The sequence below is a fragment of the Nannospalax galili genome, unplaced genomic scaffold (assembly GCF_000622305.1).
Source record: "Nannospalax galili isolate Female #2095 unplaced genomic scaffold, S.galili_v1.0 scaffold581, whole genome shotgun sequence".
In the NCBI taxonomy this organism is placed as follows: Eukaryota; Metazoa; Chordata; class Mammalia; order Rodentia; family Spalacidae; genus Nannospalax; species Nannospalax galili.
The window spans coordinates 3600219-3615776 of NW_008345699.1; the positions used below are offsets into that span (position 1 = coordinate 3600219).

A 15558-nucleotide genomic window follows, 5' to 3' on the forward strand; every position below is an offset into this window, starting at 1 on the left:
AGTATTGATAACATAGAAAAGAAAAAATGTAATGAAATGACTCAAGAAGGGAACAGAAACCTGGACATAAGTAGTTTTAAGATTATTATACAATACATAATATGAAACAATATAATTTAAATTTAAACTTTAATAAAAACATGCACCGGAAACCCTAGAAACCTTTCAAATCTGAAAATCAGCTCAAGTTTATAACTATATAACTTAACATGGAAAAGAATTGTAGTCATATATATTTTTCAACTATTCTAAAATGAGGCAGGAAAAGAGGCAAAAATGAACTAAACACATATGGGCTAAATAGAAAATAACAGCATGGACATTAAAAGCCAGTCATAGCAAATATTATGTGAAGTATATGTGGTCTGAAGTTCTGGACTTAAAAGACACACATTATCAAAATGAATCTCAAAGCAAGGTGCAAGATAGATCCACTAATAGAGAGATCCTTCAAATTAGAAAACAAGGTAAATAAGATGCTGTCAAGGCTATTCCATCCACAAAACAATCAAAAGAAAGCTGCAGTGCTTCACATTAGCATCATTCCAAACAGATTCCAGAACAAATAATATTATTAACGACTGAGAGGGATGTTTCATAATAACCACAGTGTCACCTTCTTCCACAGGACAGTTACAGAAAAAAAGCAATTCCACTATTTGTGGAAATTCAAAGTATTTGGAGAAAAATCAAGACAGTGAAAACACATTCAAATAAGCATAAATAGAATGTTAGTGGCCACATCTGGATACGTGAGATACTGCAGGGAGTCCTTTAGTGAAAGGGGGAAGCAATAGACTGTATATGGCGATAAAGAACAGTATCTGAAGGTCAATTTCAATGACTAATGCATACACCAAAACAGGGGCATGGAAAGCAAGACGACTTTTTAAATGACAACTTTGGAAAACTGAACTCATGAAAACATTCTTGTAAAGCCGCAGTAATTGTGGCTATGATGTAGGCATGAAAATAGAAGAATGCGGAAGAAGTATCTAAAGCACTGTCTTTATAAACATTGACATGTTTATTGTCTACGAAGTATCTATTATACTTGTGTTTTGAGAAAAGTGGCAGAGCATAGAAACTGGGACAACATGATATATTTTGATAGAATGCTTTTATCAAGTAGTTATTGATAAGAAGTAGTCATAAATTTTATCTTTTACCTCATAGACACCAATGCCAAATGCACATGACTGCATGAAAGGTCAAATATCAATGCATCTGTAAAATGCTATTAGGCAATATGCTCTTGTTTTAGAAACTAGTGCTTTTCTTTTACATAGCACAAAAATCAATAAAACGAGGAAAATGTTGGGTAGATTGCACATTATTAAAAGTTATGATTTTCAGATGGGGAAATCTTTCTTGGGAAGTTTCTTGCCTCACAAATGTAATGGTCTGAGTGTGATCTCCAGAACCTATGCAAATAGCCTGGTGTGATGAGACATGCTATTAACCCTGGAAGAGACAGAAAGACTCAAGGCTTGATTGACAGCCAGTCTAACCTACTTGCTGAGCTTCAGGCCAATGAGAGACCCTGCTTCAAAGGAGGTGACATTGTTTCTGAGAATGGCACTGAGGGGGACTCTAGTTTCCACATGCAGGTGCACACACCTGTATATGCACAGACCTATACCTGCATACACAAATACAAATGTGTACACACACGCATTCAAAAAGTAAAGACTTCTGTTGATTGATAATAGCCATTACAAAATTATAAAACAATAAGACATGGCATTTACAACAGAAATTGAAAATAACCTATACCAAAATACATTAAACTTTATCATTTATTAGTGAGAAATAATGTAATTGATTAAATTTTTTGACAAAATGTTTTTTAAAATATTGCGTTCAAAGAATACCTGAAAGTTCTGGAAATGGTAACTCATGCCTTTAATTCCATCACTCATGAGGTAGAGACAGGCAGATAGATTTCTGTGAGGTCGAGGCCAGCGTGGTCTATATAGTCAGTTCAGGCCAGCTGGAGTTAAAGGGAGACTCTGTCTCAAAAAAGAAAGAGACAGAAAGAGAAAGAAAGAAGAAAGAAAGAAAGAAAGAAAGAAAGAAAGAAAGAAAGAAAGAAAGAAAAAAAGAAAGAGAAAGAAAGAAGGAAAAGAGAAAAAAAGAAAGAAGGAAAAGAGGGAGGGAGGGAGGGAGGGAAGGAGGGAGGGAGGAAGAAAAAGAACACCTGAAAGAGAAATAAGCATACAGTCACTGAAGTTCGTTAGTCATTAGTCAAAATACATATAAAAAGAACCTAAACCACTGGTCATGATTGTTACACTAAAAAGTACTGAAAACGTTTTAGTTTCAAAGAACTTGAATGCTGTCTCTTTGGGGCTTACAATAGCAATAACATTTAGCAAGCATTCAGACTATTTGGAGGTCCATCAGAGAGTTGAAGCCTTAAAAAAATGTCACTCTGCTTTCCGGATAGTCAGGTGCATCAAGAGCAATGTTTAACAATGCCTGTTTTCTTACCTGGAGCAGGTATGGCTGGACACAGGAGCTGGTGGAAATACACAATGCTGGTGGAAATACACAATGCTGATTAATTGCAGAAGGCTGAAAGTGACAGTGAGAAGCACTGGGGTCTGAAGCTTCAAGGCTTTCTCTCAGATTTTTTGTAATTTATTTCCACCAAGCCTACCAGAAGCTCAGAAATGAGAAAAGACTTAAATTTCCAACGGGGGGGGGCATTCTCAAACCCTGTGTTCTCACATAAGAAGGGCCTACTCTGCATAGGACAATTGTATTTCCCGATATTATACAACCTCTGAGAAAGCATTTCCATCCACCAGTGATAATGAGAGCATTCTTGATTTACCTAATAGAAAAATGAAGGTATATCACTAAAGATACTGATGAACATCATAAAGACCATACTAGGAGACACTTCACTGAGACAAGATTCAGTTCATAGGGTAGAGGATCTTGCCCTCTAAATGGGACCACAATTCAAACAGAGTTCAAATATGCTAGTAGTGGACCACAGCTAAAATAACTGCAAGGTACAAAGCTTTGCTAAGAGCTAGTACTTAGATAAGCCAACGTTATAAGGTGAGAACAAACACATGAGAAGAATTTGGAGCTGGTAAAGAATAAGATACATCAAAAGACAAGACAATGTGGTGGGGAGTGATTGAGGGTACAGACAGGGGAGGGGTCTAAATATGATTAAGATATATTGTATTAAACACACAAAATTCAATGCAATATTTGTTGAAAAAAAAAAAAGAAATCCTAGAATTTAGCATCAACCTCTGTTCTTTGTAGAGCAATCTTCCACTCCCAACCTTTGGGGCACTTTAGACTTCGCTTCTTCCACTGTAAAAGCTCTCTATTAAACTGAAGCATGTCCTAATAAAATCAATTAATACACTAGAAAAAATGGGAAGAGAGACTAAAGGAAACAAAGCAAAATCAGAATGATATGAAGTCTTGGGTTTTGCAGTTACCAAGTAGAGAACCCAAGATAACTATGTTAAGATCCCCACAACACACAATGACAATAAAACAAGAGCTGAACAATGTAAACAGAGAATTGAAAACCATAAAAAGAATGAAAGGAACGTCTTTGATTGGATCACGTGGACGTGGACATGGAAATATGTATGAAATGTGAAGAATGACCAATAAAAGTGATATATTGAGATAAAAGCTTAAAATGATGAAAAATTAAACAATATGATAGACCTGAGAAACAATTTCAAAAATTAAATAGTTGCAACTGGAATTCCATCAAGTGATAATGAGTGAGAAATATGTGATATAACGATACAGAATATTTTTTAAATTAAGAACAAATACCAGAAAACAGATTTAGGAAACTCAGTGATCCACACAGTGAGAAACTGCCAGTAAACAAACAAACAAATAATAAATAAATAAATAAATAAATAAATAAATAAATAAATAAACTAGAGAGATGACTCATCAGTTAATAGCTGCTCTTGTAGAGGACCCAGCTTCAACATGTTAAGGAAAGCCAGAGAGGAAAATACATTTTGCTATAGAACAAGGATAAAAGTTCCACTGACGATGAGAAACAATGAAATCACAGGAAAATTTCATAACTCAGGCCTTAATAATAAACCCAATGGAGGACCTGATGACATAGCTTGATATTAGACCTTGATTAGTGTGCAACAAGACCTAGGCCTATTCACTGGGTTCATAAAAATAAAATATAGCTCTCCTTAGCATATTCAATAAGGAAATGTCTCGGTAAGGTCCTAGCAAGTTGAACAAAGAAGGCATAGAAAGAATTATATCACAAAGGGCAATATATTCTAATCACACAAAGCTAGTATAAGTACTGCAATAAGTCAATATCAATGCAAACAGAAAAGATATTTGAAATCCTCCAGGATTTTAATAAATAAGTGAAAATTTAATAAAATATGTGTAGAATCTCCTATATGACATCAGAGCACATCAATTCAAAATTTTCTGCAGTATTCTTAAACTTGAAAAACTACAAAGACACAACCAAACCAGAATAGATACATAAATGTATCTCTATTCATATAATAAATTCCTGTTGAGCAAACAATGAACATGCAATATTTGAAATTATATTCAACAACAAAGAGGCATCTTAATACCTTATTAAGCAAATTAGATGAGCAAAAATATTAAATAAAATAACCCATTCATATAAATTCAAAATCTATCAAAGCTGTTAGTTATAAAAATATGCTCATGAAGTCAAATTCTAAAAGAAAACAAATAAATTATCCTATGTCTTAGATCACTGTCAAACTTTCAGCTTTTGTGAAGAATAACGATGCCAACTGAGGAGAGATGATTCAGGAGACTGGTCTTTTGAGCGGTGGCTTCATAACTGTTCACATTATAGTTTTCAAGATGGACGTTAGTTTAATAAGACTTTACGGATTATGTGCTGCAATACAATAAGAACATGAAAGATTTCTCTAAAACCTGAAACCACAACAATAACAATTCACCAATGGAAGTAAATAGCAGTGAAGAGAGGATTTCAAGAAAAGAAATAAAACTGGAATATAAAACCAAGGTATTTTTCCTTCTTAAAAAAGTCAGTATCAAAGAGTCTCAAATTTGGAAAGTTGCAGCCTAGAAGAAGATAAATCCATTCCCATAAAGACCTACATGAGGTGTAGGTCTTTTCTAATAGTCTTTTCTTAGCCCCTAACTGCTAATGTAGACTGCTCATGCTTTTTTGAAATTCTATTCAATTTGAAAATATAATCATATATGTAACTGTTGATTTAAAAATATTTCCAGCCAGGTGTGGTGTAATGGCACACACCTTTTTTTCTGAGCACTCAGCAGGCAGAGGTAAGCAGATCTCTGTGAGTTCCAAGCCAGCCTGGTCTACATAACAAGTTCCAGGCTAGCTGGGGCTACAGGGAGGCCCTGTTTTAAAAAGACCATAATATATATTTCTGGGGACCTGGACAGGTAATTCGGTGGTTAAAAGTGCTGGTTGCTCTCGTAGAGGACCCAGGTTCTATCCCCAGCACCTACATGGCAGGCTAATAACTGCCCGTAACTGCAGTCCAGGGGAATGTGATGCCCTCTTCTGATCCACAGGCATTGCACAACACAGGTGTACTTACACACGTGCAAACAATACACTGAAACACATAAAATAAAACAATAAAAATTTTAAAAAATAAAAATATTGGGCTGGGCGTGGTGGTGCACTCCTTTAATCCCAGCATTTGAGAGGCAGAGGCAGACAGATCTCTGTGAGATCAAGGCCAGCCTGGTCTACATAGTGAGTTCCAGGACAGCTGGGGCTACAGGGAGGCCCTGTCTCAAAAATACCAAAAAAATAAAAATAAAAGCAATCCTGCAGCTCATTCTACCTCTGATTGTGAAAAATAACAAAGCTTCCTTTTGTTTAAGGCAGACTGAGTCAGAATTCTAGTAGCATCTAAGAGCACTCAGTGATCAGAGCCACCAGTTGAATCCAGGCATCCAGGCTTCTTCCTCAGGGTGCCTCACAAGGACGATATTTAGGTAATTCTTAAAATATTTCATATTTACTTAGAGATCTATATTCGACTGGGAGGGGAAAAAACTGCAAATTATTTTCAACTATTACTATTTTATACTTTATTATCAAAATCCACTTCTGAGGAACAGAGGAGGGTCATGATTTGGAGGCTGCAAAGAATTTTAATAAAGTGTCCTCACTTCCTAACGAGCAGGGGAGTCTACTTATACATCTCCTTCAAAGGAACTGCCGTGAAAGAAATTCATGCTAGCCGCAATGTACAGTAGGAAGACATACCACATTGAGGACATAGAAGTAGATTAAATCTGCTGAAATTCATTGTGAGGTCCATTGAAAATTAAAACTAACAACTGATATAGTTACCCCACGAGGTTCATTATGTAAAAGATGATTCAGGGAACAATTTTGGTTGGTAGTTAGACAGAAGATTTATATCCCAATTGGTATGCAGCAGCAGATTAGTTACACAAACAATGACCAATGTCAAAACATGAACCTTTAAAACCCTAAAAAGACTGGAGATACAGCTCAGAGGTGGAGAGCCTGCCTAGCATGTGGGCAGCCCTAGGCTCAGTCCCAGTTCTGAAAGGAAAAGCTATAAAACTTAAGTCAGGTATAAAGGATTATTGCACGTTTTAGCTTAGCTTGGGCTACCAGGTAAATTCCAGATTAGGCAGAGGTACATCACAAGACCTTATGTCAAAATAATAAATAAATAAGTACATAAATAAACAAATAAATAGCCAAAAGAAAAACGTCATGGAGAATATGCATTGCCATAATCAGCATTTTTCTTCTTTATGTTTACCATTTTAATAGATTTACTACCCAGTAGAGAATAAAAATAATGAATTGAATAATGTTATTATAGGTGCTATGCATACAATTATATTTCCGTTAATTTTTTACCTGATACAAGAAACAAAAATGCCCTTATTAATGGGGTACTACAGGGTGCTTCACTATAAATAATTGATAGTTCATGAACTGGAAACTACTGAAACAATGCTTTGAAGATATGACAAAAACTAAGATTACTCCACAGACACAGCCAGTTTCAAGACTTAGACTTACTTGAAAAACTCAATCACAAATGCATGGAGCAGCCTCACTTGTGAAAAATATAAAAGAAATGCAAGCTATTTATCAGGAGAAAAGATTTATTACAGGAACTAAAGACAACCGCTGATATGCTCATCATGTTAAGATAAATACATTCCTTCTTGAACTAAAGTAATAGTACATGTGACTTCATCCAGTAAAATTTATAACACATTTTCAGCACACATTACCAGTGCTAATGTGGAAAGCAAAGGCTAAAGCAACATCAGCATGACAATGCTGAAGATAAACATAAGGCACAGATAATTCATTTTATAATCTATCAAGGTTTGTATTACAAGCAGAATAATTTCATTGCTGCATGCTACTTGTATAGATATCATAAACAGAACAGTAAAGTAAAACAGAAATCAGGAAATATTCATGCATGGATGGAAAATGTGTACATCAGAATTTGAATTTCAATTAATTAGAAAACTATGGATTCTTCAATAAATAATATTGGAACTATCAGTTACCAGTACAGAAAAATAAAACAGGACTGGACTGAACAATATATATATATAAATTTAAATATTCAAACACTGTGCTATGAAATATCTTTACTTTTACAATGTTAGAAAATAGTACAAATAATTCACAAAAGGTACCCCCCATACACAACTTACAAAAGATATAGCTGATAGTTTCAACATATATGATGGAAATATTTATGTTGGCTGTGTCCTGCAACCAAGGATCATGTCAGCAAATGACTCTTAGTAACAAAGAAAACTCCCAGTCATTGAACTGCTCATTAAAGTTGAAGACTGATTTTGTTAAACATAAAATATTTCATAACATTTTATAACAAATATAGTAAATTAAGATATCAGTGTTGATTATGAAATGATGACTCTATTAGTAGACTTAAAAGCTCTCTCCAGGTTACTGCTCAGGTAAGTCCATCTCCCATCAACCCACACCAAATAAGTCTCAGAAAACTTTCAGATGATACCATGGAAGGTGCACTTAATGACCATTAAGACAGCATCACTTGACCAGGCTACCTTGAGCCTCCACAGAAGCATGATATCCAATGACCACATGGGGTACGATCAAATATCTTTTGAGATCTGAAACCTGTTTGAATGTCTCAAAGCCCACATGACTCTCCAACCCCAGTATGTTTGAAGCAATGCTATAATGGGAAGAAACCGTGATGTATGTGCCTCCCTCTTTTGGCCTCTTTTGGCCTCCTCTTTGTGCCTAGTGTCAGTGGGTGGCACTAAGTTACTCTCATGTACAGCTACAGTAACAGACCAGAACAAATTATGCTGAAGTATATGAAACACAGTACCAAATGATCAACATTTGTCCATTCCCCCCTATTCTTGCTGGTTCAGTTTACCACCATTCTTTTCACTGTTTCTCTGACACCTCTATTTCAAGTTTCTATATCACTAACCTATTTATCTAACATGATGATTTCTGTATTTGCATCTGCATTATCTCAAATTTTAACAACCAAAATTTTGATGTATTGTTTTATATAGATAGATAAATAGATAGATGATAGATAGATAGATAGATAGATAGATAGATAAAATCATTGATAATTATTTTAATCATTATTCTGTACAGAACGCTATGAACAAAACATGGAGAAATCAAGCTTGTACTAACTCAGAAGCACATAAGAACTCATAGTTGTGACAGCATGTACACGACTTGCAAAAGCTTAAGGCAGACAAAACTCAGCATGGAGAGGGGAGGTGGGCCTGATGTTCCATCCCTAGCTAAGGGAGCTATTGGCAATCATTGGCTAGTGGGAGAGGGAGAGTCAGTTGTGTTTAAGATTGTGGCCAATGGTTGGTTGACCACATTCAGTGGATGGCCGCACACCCAAGCTTATATTGGCAGGACAACTTGGACTGTAAGCACTTACAAAAGAAGAGGACATGAGGGGGTGGTAGGTAGGTGGGGCTACACCTGGGAGGAGATGGGAGGAGTGAGTATGAACAAAATTCATTGTATGACATTCTTTTATTTATTTTTATTTTAATATGTGCATAAGTCTTTGCCTTTATGGATGTAAGTGCACCACTTGTGTGTGATGCACAAAGCAGGCAGACGAGGGTATAGGATTCTCTGGAACTGGAGTTACAGATGATTGTTAGCTACCATGTGGGTCCTGGGAAACAAACCTGGGTCTTCTGGAAGAACAGCCAGTGTGCTTAACCACAGAGCCACCTCTCCAGTCCCCACTGTATGAAATTCCAAAAGAACTAATTTTAAAAAGGTCTGTTTAAGTAAAAATGCTTTTGGTTTGTTTTCAGCAGAATTGGTATGAATTGCTCATGTTATCCATCACATAGCATGAAGTGACTATTTCATTAATGTCTGAACTCATCTCTAAAGGTAATTCAGAAACATCATTCCTACATGAGAAAAGCGTAAAACTTCTAATTTATACAAACCATACTTATAAGTCTATCAGATAGACAATTTCTGAGGTCTACAATATACAAGAACAGAAAATGCCACTTAATTCTCTTAAATACCATGAAATTATAATGATACTGCCATGACTTGGTAAAAATAAGCAAGATATGCTTGATGACTATGATTCTATGTAACAATAGAATGCCCTCAATATTTTCCTCACCAATGTGCATTTTTTCTACTGAGGCTTTACAGATTTCTTGATAGAAATACTTTGTATAACTGCATACGCATGTGGATTTTGTGAACAAGCTTTGAGTAAACAGGATTCTTCAGTGTAAATGCATTCCTGAACATTCTAAATGTCTCCCTGCCTTGAATAATGAACTGTGTGCTATGAACAATAGAGAACCAGAAACCCAACCTACAACTCAAATGTCTGTGGAGTTTCTGCAGGGATCACTGCATGTGACTTGTTCTCTGATGTTTCCCCATGGGAGAATTTTCATGTGACAGAATCCTCAATGCCAGAAGCAAACTCTCATCATTCTACAAGGCACAGAGTTCTTCTTCAGTAAACCTAGTTCAGGGATTGGAAAGCCTTATGCTTCCTTTAAGCATGCAATATATGACATGCTAGACAAGGCCTGATAATACAAACTTAATAAAATAGAATCCTTATTTTAAAATTTCACATAACTCTAATTGTCTGTATTCCATTCTAAGTTCTCTCTTTTAAACAGAAAATCCTTAGTATGTTAAAGCTTATCTTTCTGTCACTTCATAAATAATACATTCAAGTTTCGAACTGTTGATTAGTCCTGTGTAGGACACATTATTGCAGGAGGTTTTCAAATAATCTGAGTGGTGCTCATTTTTCTTTAATGGAACTCTATCTTCAAGTCATGAATAAGTAAGTAAGTATTAAAAGGTTATTTGTTTTTCAAGATATTAAACATTAAGTTAAGGCTTCAAGACTTAGCATTGTAATCCATATTTGCATGCAATTTATCAAGAGGAAAGCCAACATCTTATTACATATTTAGGCTTCCCTGGCATTATGAAAAACAAACACCTCATAAGAGACAGTTGTGTAGAAAGCAACATTGAATCCTCACCTCCATTACCCGAGTTAATACCCCTGATTTGGGGCTGTAAAACTACAGGAGGTAATCTACTCTCAGTCAAATCAATTATTCTACCAAGTCCAAAAATGAAGTTAGATAGACATGAAACCAAATTGCTACTGTACAATATCACAGTTATCCAACTAACATCCATGTTCAGGAGTGAAGGAAGAGGTGGACACTGGCCAGCAGTCCATTCGGAGCCTTTATGTCAGCAATACCAATGTGTGTCTTGTTTACCACCTTTCATTACCATCTCGTTAACACATTCTACAAATACATTTGTGTTAAAACTCTACTACTGAAGTTAATTCTGTCACCTAATTCAACACTTCAAAATAGTTTCTAGTTTTTCCTCATATTCTTAATGTTTTCAGTCTGTAATTCTTTCTTTACAAATTTTTCTTTCTCCCCTAACTTTCTGTATACTTATTGTCAACAATAAATGTTACTGTGTCTTATTCCCATCATGTTAGAAATGAACAATGAGCTAGGGTTAAGCTGCTAGTTTTAATCAATAGACTATTTAGATTAGATTCTTTTAGTCTGAACTTCATGGTAAATCATGGGTTTTCACTGAAATAAGACTTTGGAGAGACTGCCAAGCTTTTTCTTGCTGTTATGTCTCCCACACTCTCTTTAATATTGATGAGACATGCATTCATTTGCCCACAGCATTCTAAATCTGACATGTGCTCCACAGTGTTGCCCACACTAGTGTGATGGTAGTTAACTGAATAGTTCATTAGGATAGGGTGCTTGTCTGGGTAATTGAGATGGCCTTAAATACAACCAGTATATATTAGTCTGTCCACATTTATTCCAGAGCCAAATTTTTGGCAATTGAGATTATGGCCACCCACTGAGTACCTTTTGCTGATTTTACTCCCCACATGACATGAGTTTTTTCTGGCTCTTCTGGTAAAGTATTTGTTATCTCTTAAGGTAGAGCATCATGAATTCCTCTCACCAGAGCACTGCACAGTAGGGAGGGTTGCTCTAGCAAGTCTGCAGGCTAAGACAAACCAGAGGCATAAAAAGCTGAAACTGCTCTATATCAAGATATGCCAAGAAAGATATGTCTAGCTCTCATGTCAGCAGTTAAGGCTTTTTGGAAGACTGTGTACTGCCTCTTTGCCTTCTGGGATTCTTATCTCAAAAAGACAACATATCAGCTTGTTACCAATAGTCCAGCATTGATACTAATCTGAAAATACAACAAATTAAGCTTCCAATAAGGCAGTTCTCATTATCTCCAATGACACCATTTCCCGTCCTTTTACGGCACATGACACTTTCTAGTTTTCCATTCCTATTTACCTCATGGTAGTTGATTCTGCATTTTACTATCATTACTTCACCTATAGATCTATAATTGTGGTTTCTTCTATTCCTGATTCAGAAAAGCAAAGGAGGGTCTTGAGTCAGCATCTATCAGCAAACAAAGTTCCAGAGTACAAACTCAGATGGGAGGAAAGCAGCAGCTAAAGCAGTTCACTACAATACTAAATCCACAATGAAGTAGAAGCAAACTTTGAGAGCATTTAAGTTTTTTTTTCTATAATGAGCACTGCATCATTTAACATGCTTTCACTCTGGCCTGTATTTTGGGATGACTGAATCTAGTTGATACTCAGTTCAGGTATTCAGGTAAGCTTTCACAGCAAGCATATTGAATTTGTCCTGTCGACAACCCTGATTTTCTATTTGTTTTGGTTGCTCATGTATTCAGAGAGAATTTCAAGTATATAAAACTCTTAAACATGGCATTCTTAAACATATGTACATTCTTAGAATGTATATATCTAAATGAGCAGACATATTACTTGAACTCTCTTATGAAGATGGTTAAAAGAATAAAATAAATTAAATTTACTAGAGAACACAAGACATTGCTAATAGATGCTGTTGTTGATCATTGTTATGTTAAACTGTCAGAATTACATCTGAATAATAGTGTCAAGTAACATCATCAGAGGGGATAATTTATCAATCTTAAACATGGAGCTTGTTTCAGAAAAATAAAAATATTTTCATATATTATTACTTAGAAGGTTTAAAAGCTTTATGAAGATGTTATTTTACACATACTAAAGAATTTTGCATGCAAATCCATATGCATATATTCACACAGGTGTGTACACAAAAGAACATTTTCTACTCATTACATATTGTTCTTAAAATCATCAACACTTGTCAAATGAGAAACTAGGGAAAGTTAGAATGGACAGAAGTGTGCTTTTACTGGCCACGACTAATCGAAAATGACAGACAAAAATAATCATTCTAGCAAGCATCACCACCTCAACTCTCCTGCCTTAATCCCAATTGGATATTGCATGGTCTCCCTATTTTACTTCTCCATTCTCTGTTCACAAATTTCCAGTTCTAAGTATTCTTTTTTATATTTAAAAGAATATTAATGGATATACTATGAACTTTCAAAGGTCCTTTTGAAATTTGAAAACCTTAATACATTCTTCTTCAGGGTAATTAATTCATTGCAATTCTTTCAGCCCAATGTTATTCCAAATTTAAAAGAAAGAAAAGGAACCTAAAAGCATACAAACTAAAAGACTTGTAATTCTAAAACAAAACTAAGCAAAGAAAACTGAATTGAGCATTGACTCAGAAGAGTTGTTTTCAGTCTGTAAATTGGGTCCCTTCAGCTTTCTACCATGAGATTGAATGAAAAATTACATGAATCTTCCATTCTTATGGTAGTCATTAGTAAAGGAAAGAAGTGTTTTATTTCACTGTTCTGTGATTAACACCCAGGAATTATGCTCATAAATACATTTTTTTTTTGCCAACAACTTTCTTAAAGTTAAATGTTTTTATTGAGATAAAGCTAGACCAATCAGATAATGGATGGGGTTACATCAGCTGTAAATGTACCCTTCTGTTTCTTTAAAAAATATAAAAGAAAAAAATCTAGGATGCCTAGTATGTTTTCATTAAGATGTGTCATTTAATAGAAAGGTCAAGCATCAGCCCAAATAACACAAGTCCTAAAATATATGAATAAATCATGTGCAATTGGTAGATGAAGTAATGAAATATACATAGGGAAATCCTACACTGGAATAGTGATTTGCAATCTATCTTCTGCATATTAAGACATTTTTTTCTACAACTACAGTTACAATGCATTATCCTTAATACAATCTTGATACATTCCTCGCATTTAGATCTTGAAACAAATTCTTTCACAAGACTTTTGGCACAAAAGTAACAACATGCTGCTTGCTCACTGCTTTAATCTACATAAATAGTACCATCATAATTCAGAAATAAATTCTTAACAACAGTCTTTATGCCTCTTTAGTGATATGGGTATTTGTAGTGAAGGCATACTGCAATTGAAATATACTGCTAAATAAAACTATTTTTATTAAGTAACTTGTCCCCATTTCCTTCAAGATAATTTCAATTGCAAAACACATAATCACTGATAAATGATTGAAGTTACATCAAACCTTTGTGGTCTATAAAAATATACCCATAGATATTTTCTCTGTGTGAACATTTTGATGCAAATATATCTTGCAGAACACAAGACATATCTACATCAAGTATTGGAAAGATGAAATAAAAACATTTCAAGTATAAATCAGTTAAACTTAAAAAATCGCAAGTCAATATAATAAGGAAAGACTGATTTTTCCATCAAAAACTGCTCTTTATTTTTCAAATCCTATAAACATAAATAATCAAGGAAATGGTGCATTTACCTGATTTGCCTAGAAGTTAGGAAAGTCACAGACATATCTATAGCTGACAGTTTCCTTGGGTGATGTAGTACACTGTATTGGATATTGTAGAGAATATCCAAATCTCTAATTCATTTTCCTACATGTAATTATTCTTTCCATTGATTTTCTAGCATGCATTTTTTTATAAGTTGCCATAAACAGTAATTGATACAGATCATTCCATTCCACAAGTCAAGCAATCAGGAAAAATATTCTTTGCAGCAACAACCCATCCCCTCTCTACCAAAGCATTCCACTATCATAACTCAAGGAAGCAAATTTGATACATTACATGGTCACTCTGAATCTGCTTGCATATTTACAAAACTTTTATTTTTAACCTCATGTTTATCTGTGCCTCAAGTCTGCAAATATAAATTATAATGCATGTCATAAATAATCTGCAAAAGCAAACAATTTCATAAGGATGTGAAATATCATAAAAAGGGGAGAGGGGTCTGGTAGATTTTGGTCTCCAGGAAAATAGGAATCAAAAACAAGAAAAGAAAGAAAAAGTATTATAATCAGTGATGAATAATGCTGACTTCAATTGTATATTAGCTTGCAAGATTTCCAGTTAAATTTGCAGATGTGTCTTTAAACTTATTGCCAACAAGGAGACTGAAGTGATCGACTTACTTCTGGAGCCTGAAGAGTTCCTCACTGGCGTGAAGGAGTCAGCACTCGGCCTGGCTGCTGCATAAGACTGACAGGGTGAACGCATCTCCAAAGCTGGGTCCAAGGATGGTGTCAGAGGGAAGGTGGTCAGCAACTACACATCTTCTCAACACCTGGCTGAGTGGTTACAGGGACTCTTCAGAGGAGGCAAGCACGACAAAGAGAAAGTATCAAAATTGTGTGAAATCTACCTTGAAATATATTTTTATTAGCTGCATACTCAATCTCAAACCATATCAGGATATTCACTAAATAAAATTCAAATATATTTGCGTAAAAGCACCTTATAATGGAAATGTGAAATATGCTCTTCTTCCAATAAATATTTGAACATTCTGCTTTTCATCTTCTGGAAGGTGTTTTTTTCTCAAACTGAAAGTAGCTTGAATGATCACAAGCCACATACTCTTTATATTTCAATTAATTTAATATGTTGTATAAGTTACCTTTAATTCAACATTTGTATAAGAACATTTAGTCATGGCCCACTATG

General features: G+C 34.9%; 1 protein-coding gene across 2 annotated transcripts in view; it reads right to left on the reverse strand.

Annotated features, from left to right (window-relative positions):
* The window catches only part of Lrfn5 (leucine rich repeat and fibronectin type III domain containing 5), a 155503-nt gene extending 140306 nt beyond the window's left edge, over nucleotides 1–15197 (reverse strand). For both annotated transcript variants that reach the window (XM_008841778.1, XM_008841779.1), the window contains exon 1: nucleotides 15027–15197. The gene's annotated coding sequence lies outside the window, so the exon portion shown is untranslated. The remainder of the gene's footprint in view (nucleotides 1–15026) is intronic.
* Nucleotides 15198–15558: the final 361 nt, after the last annotated feature.